Raw genomic sequence first — 13209 nt, forward strand, 5'->3', positions numbered from 1 at the left:
GTGCTGCCCTGTCCCTGTGGACACCCAGCAGGGCCCATCCCCTGTCCCCAGCAGCGCTATTCCCTACTCCGGGCTCCTTTAATCCCTGACTTTAATTCACAGCCTCACCAAGTCATCCAGGGAGCCAAAGCCAGCATCACCCAGAGGGCTCCAGCGGCCATCGGCCCTGCCTGGCCAGCCAGGAGGGCGGGGGGCTGTCCCCATGGCCCAGCTGGGGACCCCCGTGAGGGGAACCTGCTTTGGGGGCTGGGGAGACCCTCCCGAGCAGGGCCGGGGATCCTGGGGGTCATGGCAGGACTGGCACCTCAGGCTCCGGTCCCGGTGCCAGCCCAACACTGTCCCTGTCACCTGCACCCCCTGCCCACCCTGCCTCTCCCCAGGGCCCCCATCCCTCCAGCCCTTCTCCTGCGGGCCTGTCCCCTAACCCTGCATGCCTCGGCCCACAACTCCCACCCCGATCCCAAACCCCAGACCCCAAGCCCCAAATCCACGACCCCAGATCCCTGACCCCAAACTCCAAATCCCAGACCCTAAATCCCATATCCCCGCTCCCAGGGCCGGCGCCGCCGCCCCGCCCTGCCCTGGTGTGACACCCCCGCTCCCCCAGGTGGAACTTTCCTCGCAGGGCGGGAGACCATAGAGGCGAAAGGCTACACTAAAGCAGAGCTCTCCGGGGGAGGTGCGGAAGTGACAGAGAGCCCTTTCCTCCAATGCCACTTGGAAGAATATCAAGTTATGGCTTTCGTAAACGAACAAAAATATTTGTAAGATGTCTTAATTGTGACTGGTGGCCCGGTTCTTCCCTCTGTCCCTGTAATCTGTCCCCAGACCGCCCAGGGTTCCCCCCGTCTATGTCCCCTCATGGTACACTTCTCTTTATTTACTCTCTTTGCGCGGCCGGCTTGGGTGCGGTTCTTCCGCTGCGCCAGCTCCGTACGAAAGTGGCGTAGGACAGCTTTGATGGACAGCGAACCGCAGCCAATGGCGCGGCAGCATCAGCGGGCGGACAGCCAATGGCGCGGCGGCGCGGCGGCCGGGGGAGGCGGGGCGAGGGCCCGGCGGGGCAGGGAGGGGGAGCCGTGGAATGGCGGACGGGCGGGCCGGCCCGCCTTGGTGGTAGTGAGATCGGGGGCGCGGAGGGGACAGCTGCGGACAGGGTGAGTGCGACAGGGGCGAGTGGGCCTCCCCAGCCCCCCCGGGCCGTCTCTTCCCGGGAGAGAGAGGCAGAGGCGCTGGAGTGGGCCGCAAGGCCCTTGCCAAATAGTGGATAATGAGGTTAAAGCGGGAGGTGTTTCCTGCCACATAGTGAGCCGGTGCTGCCCGGTCCCGGGCGGGGTCTGGGGGGCTGCGTCCCGGTCCGGGGCTCCGTCCCCGGCCTGACACTGCCCCAGCCCCTCCCGGGGGCCGCGGTTCGGTGCGGGGTGTGCAGCTGGGCCGGGCCGGCCCGGGGGGATCGGGGCGTTGGGGCGGGCTGCCCGGGGTACTCCAGCCCCGCGCTGGGTGACCGAGATGTCCCTGCGGGGCTGTCCCGGGGCCCGGCCGGTCCCTGCTGCCTTGGGCTCGTCCCTGCTGCCCTGGGCTGGTCCCGCAGCTCTGGCCTAGCGGGGCACGCTGGGGACCCAGGGACCAGGGCGGTGCTGCAGGGTCCCTTCCAGGGGGAGCAGCGCGGGGAGCAGAGGGGTCCCTCCCTTTGCAGACACTTGCTGCCCGAGTGTGACATTGGGACTTGTGAGAACCTCTCTGTATCTGTGCCCAGAGCCTATCTGGGTGGGAGCTGGGTGCCCTCATTGGGGGAATCCTCTCTGTCCTGCCTGTGTTCCAGCCCCACTGCTGGGTGCACCCCTCGATCTGTCTGGGGACACTTCTAGGTGCGTGTGTCACCCCTTGTCTATGAACCATCCACAGCACATGAAACCTACAACTGCTTGATGTCACCCCCATGGGTGCTGCAGCGTGCTTAGGGAAATGGGTTGGGGATTTTTTAACCTGAAAAAAAGCTTGGGTATGGTTGGATAGTTCGGGTTAGTGCACTGACCTCCTGGTGGCCTCAGACTGTATTTCTTCTAGAGAAGAAATAAGTTACTTTGGAATGTCCTTGAGGTTGTACCTCACCAGTGTTCAGGTTACTGTTGGGGTTACTTTGGGATACAGGTAGTCTGAGAAAGGTGAGGGTTGCAGCTTCTCCCTGTTAGCCGTCACTTGACTTCAAGGACCTTCCTGTGGTCGGATTTTTTATTTCCCTGTCAGAGTTTCACATTTGGCCTTGCTGTTTTGCTGTCTTTAGAGGCAGCAACAGAATTGGGCACCTCTCCATAGGTCAGAGCACTGGTGGGGTTCAGGGATGTGCTAATGCTGGGAGTTCAGCACTAGGAAGCACGGAAAGTCTTAAATCTTTCAGCACCGCAGATGCTGGTGGACATGAAATTCTATTAATAATGATTAAAAAAACTTCTGTTAAATACATCAGCTGCAGGCCGAGTCATAATTGATGGAGCCCTCTGTAACCCTCACACTTTTGTGTCCTTCCCGAAGACTCGTGAGAGGGAGAAGTTGAAATTAAAAGATGTTGTAAGCCAGCTCAGGGGTACGGATGTGCCTCCCTGAGACAAAACCAGTGCAGTATTGTTGCTTTTATAGAATCATGGAGTGGTTTGGGTTGGAAGGGACCTTAAAGACTCTGATTCCAGCCGTGCCCGGGCAGGGACCCTTTCACAGGCCTGGGAAGTCCCTCTGTGTGGGAAGTACCGAGTCTTGCACCCTCGGTGACATGAGGAAGGGCAGCAGTTATGTTTTCCACCCATTTTGTGCATCTGCAGACTCAGTGGCTGCTGAACAGGAGTTTGTGCTGCAGGGATTGGGAGCGCGGCGTTGCGACACTTTTCGTTCCGATTTGTCCCTTGCTGACCTTGAGTGGGCTTTGCCATAGAAACCAGCTCGTGGGTGAGTCCCAGGCTGAGTTAGAAACAAACCAGAGCCACCATCTCCCCACGAGAGCACAGTCCAGGAGTGATCTGGATGCCCCTCGTGTCCAGAGCGTTATCCCAGCGCTGGGGCAGAGCTCACCACACACAAAGTCCTGGGCACTTTGGGGGCTTTATTTCTTTTTAAAGAACGTGAAGTTTGAGTGACAGAGCGTGACCTGAGCTTGCAGGAGCTGCCTGACGCTGAGCTTGGCTCAAGCTGCAGTTGTCACTGTTGTTATCCCTGGGTGTGCTGGTGGTGGTGGGACCAGACTTTCTGGGATTTACCTCCCAAAGCCTTGATTTCTGCACCATTTAAAGCCTGGAGGAGTGGGTACAGCCGCTCCCTTGTAGCCCACCTGACATGAGGTGAAGCCTTGCTGTGCCTTCTGAGTGAGGATAAACTTCCAGGGGTGAACTCAGTGTAAACTTCTCCCTAAACTGTATATTTTCTACTGGTCATAAAAAGAACTGTGATTTTTTTGTCTTGTCTAGTAATGAGATCAAAAAGTAAATGTCCCAGATTCCATTAATTTACAGAAATAAAACCTTTCTGATGGCTCATGCCAGTATAAAATTGGTTTCCCTATGACTAATGTGACACACCACACAGAAATGGTATATTTTTGTGAGTTACAACTCAGAAGGTATTTGCAGACAGTGATTCATGACAAGGAATACAACCCTTCTGATCAGTCCCCACCCAGTTTCTCAGCGTGCTTTGAATATATCTCATTCTTCAGGGCTGGTCTAGGAAAAGTTGATTTCATTCACCAATGTTAGATAATCACGGTGTGTAGGTGGAGGGGTTAAAACTTCAGTTATTGCCTCATGTGCATAAAGTTGCAGCTACAAATCCCTTTCCTGGGTTTATTTTTTTATATTTTTGTGGTGATAGAAGAACAAAGGTTGGTAGGATTAATGTTTTTCAAAAATTCAGGTTTTCTTTGACAGATTGTAATAAAGAAGATTTCAGCAAGTGTTAAGACTTGGCTTTAATCCTTCTAGATATTTTCTCTCAGTGGGTTTTCTGGACTCAAAATGTTTAATAACTTTAGATGCAAGGTTTTGGGCTTGCCTCTGTTTGGTTTGATGATAATACTGAGCCCTCGGTCATTCAGCTGAGCAAAATACGTTGCTCATGAGTCAGTCACAAACCAGGAAAGGGATTGAATAGCGATTGTGTTTGCATGTGCTGTGGATAAAGTTCCTGCTGTCCTCATGCAGAATGGGACACCAGGAAAAAACGCTGCCAAGAGCTCCTTCTGAGGCTCTAGCAGCCACAACCGGCCCTGTCCGGTGGCTCCGCTCTGCCCTCGCTCCTTTGTACCGTTTCTACAACAAATGCACAGGAAACAGCCCCAAAGTGACACGCTGTGAAAACCCGGGAAGGCAAAATGCAGCTATTTTCCCAGCCTGTCTTCTGGTGTGTTACTTTTTTCAACAACACTCTGGCTGAAATGGGATCTGTAGTAAGAAATTTGTGTATTTGAGTGTTTATTCTCACTGTGCAAGGATAAATATTTGTGAGATCAGGGCCTTAGTTACCGCAGATTAACATTTATTTAAATACTTTAGGTATTTATAAACACGGGATTAAAAAAGGCATGTAGCAGTGGCTTCTGGGTAATAAGCAAATGACTGCTCAGAACAGAACCACCCTGGTGACATTTACTTCCTTTTGTATTTTTGCAACTCTGTGTAATAAAAAGACATGTTGGTTCTTTTTTGAGGATGGGGGGCAGATCAGGCTTCACTGTGGAGGGAGCGCTTGGTAGAAGGTGATCGGATTCAGGCCTAATTCTCATTTATATGACATTTCTTTTTCCATCTGAAGGTTTGCAGGATATTTTTTTCCCTGCCTGGGAGGCAGGAGGAGGAGAGGTCCCTTCCCAGAAGAACTTAAATGTGAACTTCCACATTATTTTCTTGAGCAAGCAGCGTGAGCTGCTAATCACATTCTCCATCCCGGCTCTTTCCCCACAGTAATGGGCCTGGGAAATAGTTCATCTAGATCCTGCCCTAATTCCTGAAATTGCAGGAAAGCTCTCTGGTGTTGGGTTGCTGCTGGAGCAGTGCTGGAGCTCAGCTACCTCAAGTATGCTTCTGCCAGGGGCTTTGGTGAAGGAATTCAGAGCACCAGGAGCTCGATGGATCTCTCACAGATGGGTCAGTGGTGACCTGCTCTGTTCCCTCAGTGCCTCCTCTGTCAGCCCCTCTCCCCGGCAGTACCCCAGACCCTTTTTGGGGAGAAGTGGTGCTTTAGGGGATGCTGTGGTGCCCAGAGAGGAAGGCGGGGCATGCCTGTGAGGCAGAGCAGTTGGCATTGAGGGCTGGAAATTCTGCCTGGGCGGCTGCTGCTGTGTCACTGCTTCAGGTGAGCTGTGCCCAGGTCCCTGCTCACCTGTTGGTGGGGTCTGGGTTCTCCTGCACTGCTGTTGGAAGCAGTGCCCATCCAGAACGGGTCACACACAGAGCCAGCCACTAAACACGGTTTGTTCTCACTGCTGCTGTAAATCAAACCTAAACCACCAGTTATTCCTTTGCTCCATACTGAAAGTGCTCCCTAAGAGCTGAGTGTTCTCTTGTGTTTGATCACAGAACCCAGAACAGTCTGGGTTGGAAGGGACCTCAAAGCTCATCTCATTCCTGCCATAGCTTCCACAGGCCAGGCTGCTCCAAGGCCTGTCCACCTGGCCTTGGAGATGCAGCCTGCAAACCCTCTACTCAGAAGGGCTTGTTTTATGTGAATGGTGACAAATTTATTTGAACAGCTCCTTTGTGAAGCAAAGCCACACGTAGATTTGAGATTGAAATCCCCTAATTGTGAAGTAGAAGGCATAAAAGGAAGTGTCCTAACATGATAAATATGGGATTTGCTGCCCCATGATCTCATGGATACATCAGTTAAGGAACTGATCAGACAGTTTAGGGAAGTGAAATCTGTGAAGGACAGTTGAATGATAGTGTTTGTTCCCACATGATTTTAAGGTACAGTGGGGTGCTGCAGCATGGAAAAGCAGGGAGAACTCTAACTCTGTGCTGGCCTTGTCCCCATGCCCTTTTCTGCTGCATCTGATGCCTGGCCATGGTGGAGAGAGTACGTGGGGTATCTGGAGGCTGGGTGATCCAGCGTAGCTGGTCCAAAGTGCTGTGACTTTTCTTCATTCACTGGTGTTCCCAACCATGTTCCAGAACAACCTGCCTCTTCCAGGCCTCCATTTCTCCCCGCTCATCAAACTGGGCTAATGACTGTGACCTTTTGTTTGTAAAGCAAAAGGAAAAGGATCAACAAAATACTGGAGCTTATTTACTATCATTACTGAAATGATGAGCAATGCCACTTTGCAGCACTTCAAAGAGGCTGTGCTCGTAAGATGCTGGAAATCCCTTGAGAGAGAAAATGTTTCAGATGGAGAAAGAGGAGCGGGAGTATTCCTCACGTTTTCATTTCCTAGCACACTCCCCTGCAAGGCATGGAGGCACTATCCCCCTCCAGCCCCCTCCCAGCTGGGCGCTTCAAATCGTGCTGACAAAATCTGCTGGTTTTGGTGAACTCCAAACTTGCTGGTGTCAGTGCTCCAAGTTCTGCATAAATTGTTCCCGTGCTGTGGAGTTGTGCAAAGTCCTCCTGTTGACCTATTGTATTACCACTAATAAGATTGAATGTGGTTTTAATTTCTCATTTCCTCTTTCTCTGGATGCCCTTTTCCTACTACTTAGAGTCTTACTTCAGGTCTCTCTACAGCGAAAGTCTCTTTCTGTGGCTCAGAGAATGAGCGATGCTTTGCTTTCAGAGCGCTCCGCACTGGAGGGCTTTAAGTGGCATTCAGAGGAGGCTATCAGCCACAATATCTGATGTATTGGTGTGGCTGCAGTTCATGCATGGAGTGCAAAAAATGGGATTTAATTGGGAGGGAGGGGGAATAGCGGCCTTGGCTGAATGGGTGGGTGAAAGTTCCCCGACCACCCCTTAGCCCAGCGAATGGTTGAGTGCCTGCCAGAGCGGAAGCGAGTTCCCTTTCAGGCGCCCTGCCTTTGTCACCGTAAGAAAAAGCACACACGCACTCGCATGGGTTTGGCCTTGCAGCTGCAAAAAAACCCAACCAGGCGAGAGAGAACTGTGCACACACCCAGATCCTGTTCTTTCAATACCAGCAGCTGCGGAGCCGGTGCTTTGCTGGAGGAAAGCACAGAGCTATAAACACAGCTTGTGGAAAACCTTTACCTTCTGTCTAGGGCAGCATGAAATCACTGGCCGCTTCCCTTCTGCAAGCTAAATTAAAAACGGCTGTAATTAACTTTTACAAAATAGCCTTTTGGTTGCTATTGAGAATTCAGTATTGTATCAAGGAGGTTACATCTAGGGGCTGGCTTCACATGAGAGGTTTCCATAAAGCAGCTTATTATAGACCTTGTGGTAAGCTTGGCTAGAAAGGCCTGCATCCTTAGCATGCCTAATATGGTCTAATCTCTCTTTTCCCAAAAAGATCAGTTCAATAAAGTGATGTACTCCAGTACCTGATGTATTGCATCCAGCTCTGGGCCCCCAACACAAGAAGGATGTGGAGCTGCCAGAGAGTCCAGAGAAGGCCATGGAGATGCTCTGGAGCCAGGCTGGGAGAGCTGGGGGTGCTCACCTGGAGAAGAGAATGCTCCCAGGGGGACCTCAGAGCCCCTTCCAGTGCCTAAAGGGGCTCCAGGAGAGCTGGAGAGGGACTGGGGACAAGGGCCAGGAGGATGCTACAAGGGGGAATGGCTTCACACTGAAAGAGCAGGTTTAGGTTAGATTTTGGGAAGAACTCCTTCCCCGTGAGGGGGGTGATGCCGTGGCACAGAGCCCCCATCTGTGAAAGTGCCCAAGGCCAGGCTGGACAGAGCTTGGAGCAACCTGGGACAGTGGAAGGTGTCCTTGCCCACGGCAGGGGGTGGAACAAGATGAGCTTTTAGACCCTTTCCAGGCCAAACCATTCTGGGATTTTATGGTTTCAAACACCCTTGAATAGGTTTGGATGGTCCAGAGCCTGGAGTTTGCACTGGAGATTACGTAAGGTGAGATCACTGCTGGGCTCAGAACATGCAAAATGGAAACAACTACAGCTTAAACTGAATATTTTTCTGCCTGTCCCAGGGAGATTTCACAGGCATCTGTCACCACAGCCAAGCTGAAACCTGACCCCTCTCTGTCAGACCAGGGGGGCTGATGGAAGCAGTGGGGCCTTGCTGGAGTCTGCTGGAAGGTTGTTGAGTCCCGCTGGCTGCAGGGATGGAGAAAGTGAGTCCAGGGATTGTCATGCTGTTGAGCAAAACCAGAGGGCTGCTCCTCGCAGCTTCCTGCAGCTCTGCTGCAAGTCCCAAAGGGCAGCCTGGGATCCTGGGCCGTGCCTGCGCCTTGCGCAGATGGCTGTGCACACACAAACGCTGCATTCAGCGTTTCTGTGGGATCACCTCACTGGACACTGCCGTGGAAGAGCAGGGTAATCCCACATGTGGAGCAGCCCCTTCTCCCCCAGCCCTGGTTCCTCTCCCTACCCTTGAACAGGACAGACCATAGGTGTGGGGAAAACCTGCCTGGAAAATCCCAGGTACGCGATGGCTTTTGGTGCTGGTGTGATGGGATCCTGCCTGTTCTCCCACCTTCACAGGAGTGCCCATCTTGCTGGGCTCCTGAGATCCCAAAAGCATATTCAGGCTCTTCATGTGGCATCATGTTTATATATTTATTTTTTCCCTCCACAATGGAAAGCCTGTGTATTATTTTGACTTTATTAAGATGCTGTTTATGAACCTTTTTGACTTAGATGCTCGAGGCTGTTCTCTTGGTTTTTTGTGACCAAAATCCCAGCAGATACAACACTTCTGGAAAATATCAGAGAGTCAATGTCCTTTTTTTTCCCTCTCCCCTCATGTCAAAGGTTGACTTAAAATATTAATGCTGCAAAGATTCATTTAAGATATTAAAACTGTTCAGGCAAGAATACATGTACATATTGTAATTACTTCCTTTTTCTTACAATTAAAGTAATTGGATTATATTTAATGAGCTATTTACATTTAATAATTAAGAAAAGACTTATCTTTCCAGTATTCCCCAAGTGCAGCAGAAGGGTGGGGGCACTCAGAGCTGTGATATAATTATCTAGGCGTGAGTTGAAACTGAAAGAGCAGTTGAGCTCTATAGAAAACACTTGGAACTGGTTTGTTCCTACTCTTTCATTAATCAAAATAGTTTAGTGTGTGGCAAAGAAGGGAAGGCTGAGCTTAGCTGCAAATGAGACAGAGTTTATCTGCTGAAAAGGAAGGTTAAAATATGCTCGAACTTAACGAATAAGTCATTTAGGGGGAAGAAAGCACACCCTCTCTTTCCATATTAATTACCGAGCGCTGCCCAGGAATGAGAATGCGGTGCTGTATTGTGAGCCGGCTTTGTCAGTGCGGCAGACGCAAGCCGTTCCTGTGCCCGGGGAGGCTGTGCTCATTAGCGCCGTTCGGGCCGGCATGCAGGGGCAGCAGCAGCCCTGCGGTGCCGGGGCTCTGCGCAGCCCTCCCCGCAGCCAGGGGCTCCTCTGCCCCTGCAGGGCACCTCTGGCCAGGGGCGCTGCCTGCCTTCCCTTCTGCACGCTGTCTCTGCTCCCAGAGCCTGTGGAGTGAGCTCAGCGCTGGTGCTGACTGCGGCTCGGAGGATTCTGCCCCTCTGTTGCACCCTGCTGTGGGGTGCTGAGCACAGGCGGGACATGGACCCCTTGGGGCGAGTCCAGGGATGCTGCGAGGGCTGGAGCCCTCTGCCCTGGGGACAGGCCAGGACAGCTGGGAGCGTCCAGCCTGGAGAAGCCCCAGGGAGGCCTTAAAGCCCCTTCCAGTGCCTAAAGGGGCTCCAGGAGAGCTGAAGGGGGACATGGGGCAAGGGGGAATGGCTTCCCACTGCCAGAGGGCAGGGTTAGGTGGGAAACTGGGAAGGAATCCTTCCCTGTGAGGGTGGGCAGGCCCTGGCACAGGTGCCCAGAGCAGCTGTGGCTGCCCCTGGATCCCTGGCAGTGCCCAAGGCCAGGCTGGACAGGGCTTGGAGCAACCTGGGGCAGTGGGAGGTGCCCCTGCCATGGCAGGGAGTGGAACAAGATGAGCTTAAAGGCCTTTTCCAACCTGTACCGTTCTAGGACTGTGGGATTCTAGGACTGAAACCTGCCCAGACCTCTCCCATCATACTCCTGAAATGTTTTAGAGCCTATTGTGTGCTTTCAATACCCAAGTACACCGAAGCTACCTGTTGATTGACGCTCGTGATGCTGCTCTGTGTTGTCACTGACCTTGTATCCTTGCCCAAATTATTCACAGGTTTAGTAGAGAGCATTCTGCTCCCTTTGCTGCTCCTGTTTCCTAGGAAGCAACAAAGCCAGAGCTGTTGTGGCGCTGAAGGAGTCCTGCCTCTCTCTCCTGATGTACACCCTCACAGCAAAGACCTTGAAACCTTTCTGTTCTGGAGCTTTAATTCCTGTTTAATCAATAGTTCTATATTCTGAGAATCAAATCCTTGTGACAGCTCTCTTTAATTGAGCTAAACTGCCTTTCTCTTGTCACGTCTCTTCTAGAGTTTTATTTAAATGCATTTGTTCTGCCTGTATCCTAGTCAGGTATTGATAGGAACACCAGGTGACCCTCTTTGTTTAACTTGTTTTTCAGCTAAATGAATGGAAACATTAATTAGTGCAATGGTTTGTTTCTTAGGAATTAAAAAAATTATAGTCTAGGTCAAACTGCTGGCTCTATTAGCGCTCCAGCAGAAGCCAGGAGGATCTGTATGTTCCCCATTAGTGACACCCCCATCCTTCCACCCCCAGACAGATTTCTGACAACAGCTCTGAGCGAGTCCCTCTCCAGGAGAGCAGCCTGGTATTTATTCCAGCAAGATCATCTTCAGCAAAGCTGATAACAAAAAGTTTAAAAGGAAGAGCCAAATTTTCAGTCACACCTGTGCAATCCCCTTGAGGGCAGTAAATGATGATGATAATGCATGAGCCAGACAAAAAAACCCGCAGAAAATGGCTTTCTGAGCCTCTTTTGCATTTTTCAGAGCCAGCAGACTGGAGGGGGGGGGACAGGCAGGGGAGGGAAAAAAAAGGTTTATTTTTACTCTGGGATTGGAGCGGGCTGGATGTTGGTTGTGTCAAGGACTGCACGCCGTACAATGCTGGCTGTGCTGCGGGATCAGGGCTGGCGCTCCCGCTGTGGGAACGTGGCTGTGGGAAAAGGGCAGCGCCGACTGCCCCTGCCCCACGGTATTGCCCAAACATCTCTTTCATAACACCGGCAGCTTGGGCCTGCAGAGTTCCTCACTTGGTGATTGAAGTGCGTTATTAGTACACAGAGGGCTCGTGGATGTGGGGTTTTGTGATCAGCTAAGTGTGTTCTCCCAAAGGTCCTGCATTTTCAGTAGATCCTGCTTCAGGAGAGCTTTTGTGTGATGGTGGGTGAAAACACAGCGTGTGCTTCCCATCCCACCGGCTGCTGAGAGATGGTGGGCAATGTTTTCTGCTGCGCCCGGGGGGTTTTACCCGTCCTTCTCCCCCGTGGTTTTTTGGGAGAATAGAGCACTGTGAAAGGAAGCAGCCCTGCAGCTGCCCTTCACTGCTGACTCCTGCTCAGCTGCTGGCAGGCTGGGCTGGTAATGACAGATGAGCCTGTGATGCATTTTTGGGAATGAATACTTGTTACAGCTGGCGGGATGGAGTAGTTTGTGGCATCACATGGCAGTTTGCTCTATAATTTCACTCCCTATTGCTCGGATGCAGCACTGATTGCTGGGTCTCTCTCGGAGCGTGGAACTGGAGCATTTCTGATTGCCGCATCCCACTTCTCTGTGGCTGCATTGTGAGCTTGGATATAGCCCTGAGCACTCAGCAGAGCCTTCTGCTGATTTTTTTTCCCCCTCAGTTCTCCCTGTGTGTGTGTGTGTGTGGCTGCTGCTTCCCTTTCTGCAAGTCTTTTGGGGTTACATAAAAGCCAGTCTCTTTCTGGCCATTACAGCTACACGGGGGAGTAGTTACTGCTGAGAGAAGCTTGAAATTTGAAGCAGAGTTGTCACAGACATTAGAAAGAACAGTCGGTCTGCGTTGGCAAGCTACTGAGTTAAGTCTTATTTCATACTGATGGGAATTTCAGATCTGATTATCTCCTTTCCCCCTCATTCCCAGACCTGCTGGTGTGGCCAGTCCCCCGATGGGCGCTCCTAGAGGCAGCTCTCCAAAGCGCTCAGCTCAAGGCTGGGTCTCCTTGACTGCGCTGCCTGTTTGTCTCCAGGCTGAGGATTCTGTAAGCCCTGCCGAGGGCAGGGTGCTTGGTCACCCTGACGTACTTGGAAATCAAGCCTAAATTCCCTTCCCCCAAAAAAGCGCTCTGCCCTCCCTAGGTGCTTTGTGCTACACCAGACACTATGACAGATGATCTCACTGCTGGGGTCCAGATTTATTTGCAGATGGTCCCTGATCTAAGAGGTTGTGTGTCACATTGAGCGGGGAATTACCCAGGTGACTCCCAGTAACGCTATGCTAACTGGTCAAATACCAGTGAGGAGAGCCTTGCCAGATCTCTCCCTCCACCTCACCTGTTATTTACAGCTCTTTGTGTGCGATGCATCCGCAGGGCTCGCCTTGGAGTCCTGCCTGCCTTCTCCTCTGCACCACCACAGTGACTGTGCTATCTGCCTGCTCTACAAAAAACCCCAAAAAACAGCTCTGGTTCCTCTCTTGCTGTGCAGTGCTGTTTTCTGCTCTGCTCCAAAACACTCTTTAAGGAGCATTTGCTCCGAGTTGCTGTTTTCAGTTGACAGAACTCGCTTTGGAAAGCAAATACTCAATGCTAAAACATCCCTGTATTGCTTCTCAAGAGTTGTAATCAAAGTCTGTTCCCTTTATTGTTCCTAGCAATTGTTCAATTTTACTGTGCCAGCCCTATTTATTAAAAATAGTCAATAAGACACAGCTTTGTGCGAGGGGTTTATGGACTGGCAGTTCTTGTTTGAAACAAACCAATTGTACTTGATTCTAATCCAGAACTGGGATTCCTGAGTGATCTGCTGCAGCAGAGCTCACGGGGAGAGCGGTCGATGCCTTGCTGATAAGAAATCTTGGAGCAGCACGCTTATCTTGGATTTACCTCAGCTTTGCTTAAAGTGCTGGATTCTGAAAGGCAAGAATTGCAAGTCACACATTTTCCCCCCTTTTCGAGCCTGTGTTGGGCCACGCTTGTTCCCCAG

At 51.6% G+C, this 13209-nt stretch overlaps 1 protein-coding gene across 1 annotated transcript in view; it reads left to right on the forward strand.

The window, feature by feature from the left end:
- The first annotated feature begins 1078 nt into the window (after positions 1–1078).
- Positions 1079–13209, forward strand: part of WASF2 (WASP family member 2) — a 32555-nt gene continuing 20424 nt past the window's right edge. Inside the window, 1 exon segment of the mRNA XM_054292337.1 lies at positions 1079–1157. The gene's annotated coding sequence lies outside the window, so the exon portion shown is untranslated.

Source organism: Melozone crissalis, unplaced genomic scaffold (assembly GCF_028551555.1).
Source record: "Melozone crissalis strain CALT ecotype California unplaced genomic scaffold, PUWL_Pcris_2 ptg000108l_1, whole genome shotgun sequence".
NCBI lineage: Eukaryota > Metazoa > Chordata > Aves > Passeriformes > Passerellidae > Melozone > Melozone crissalis.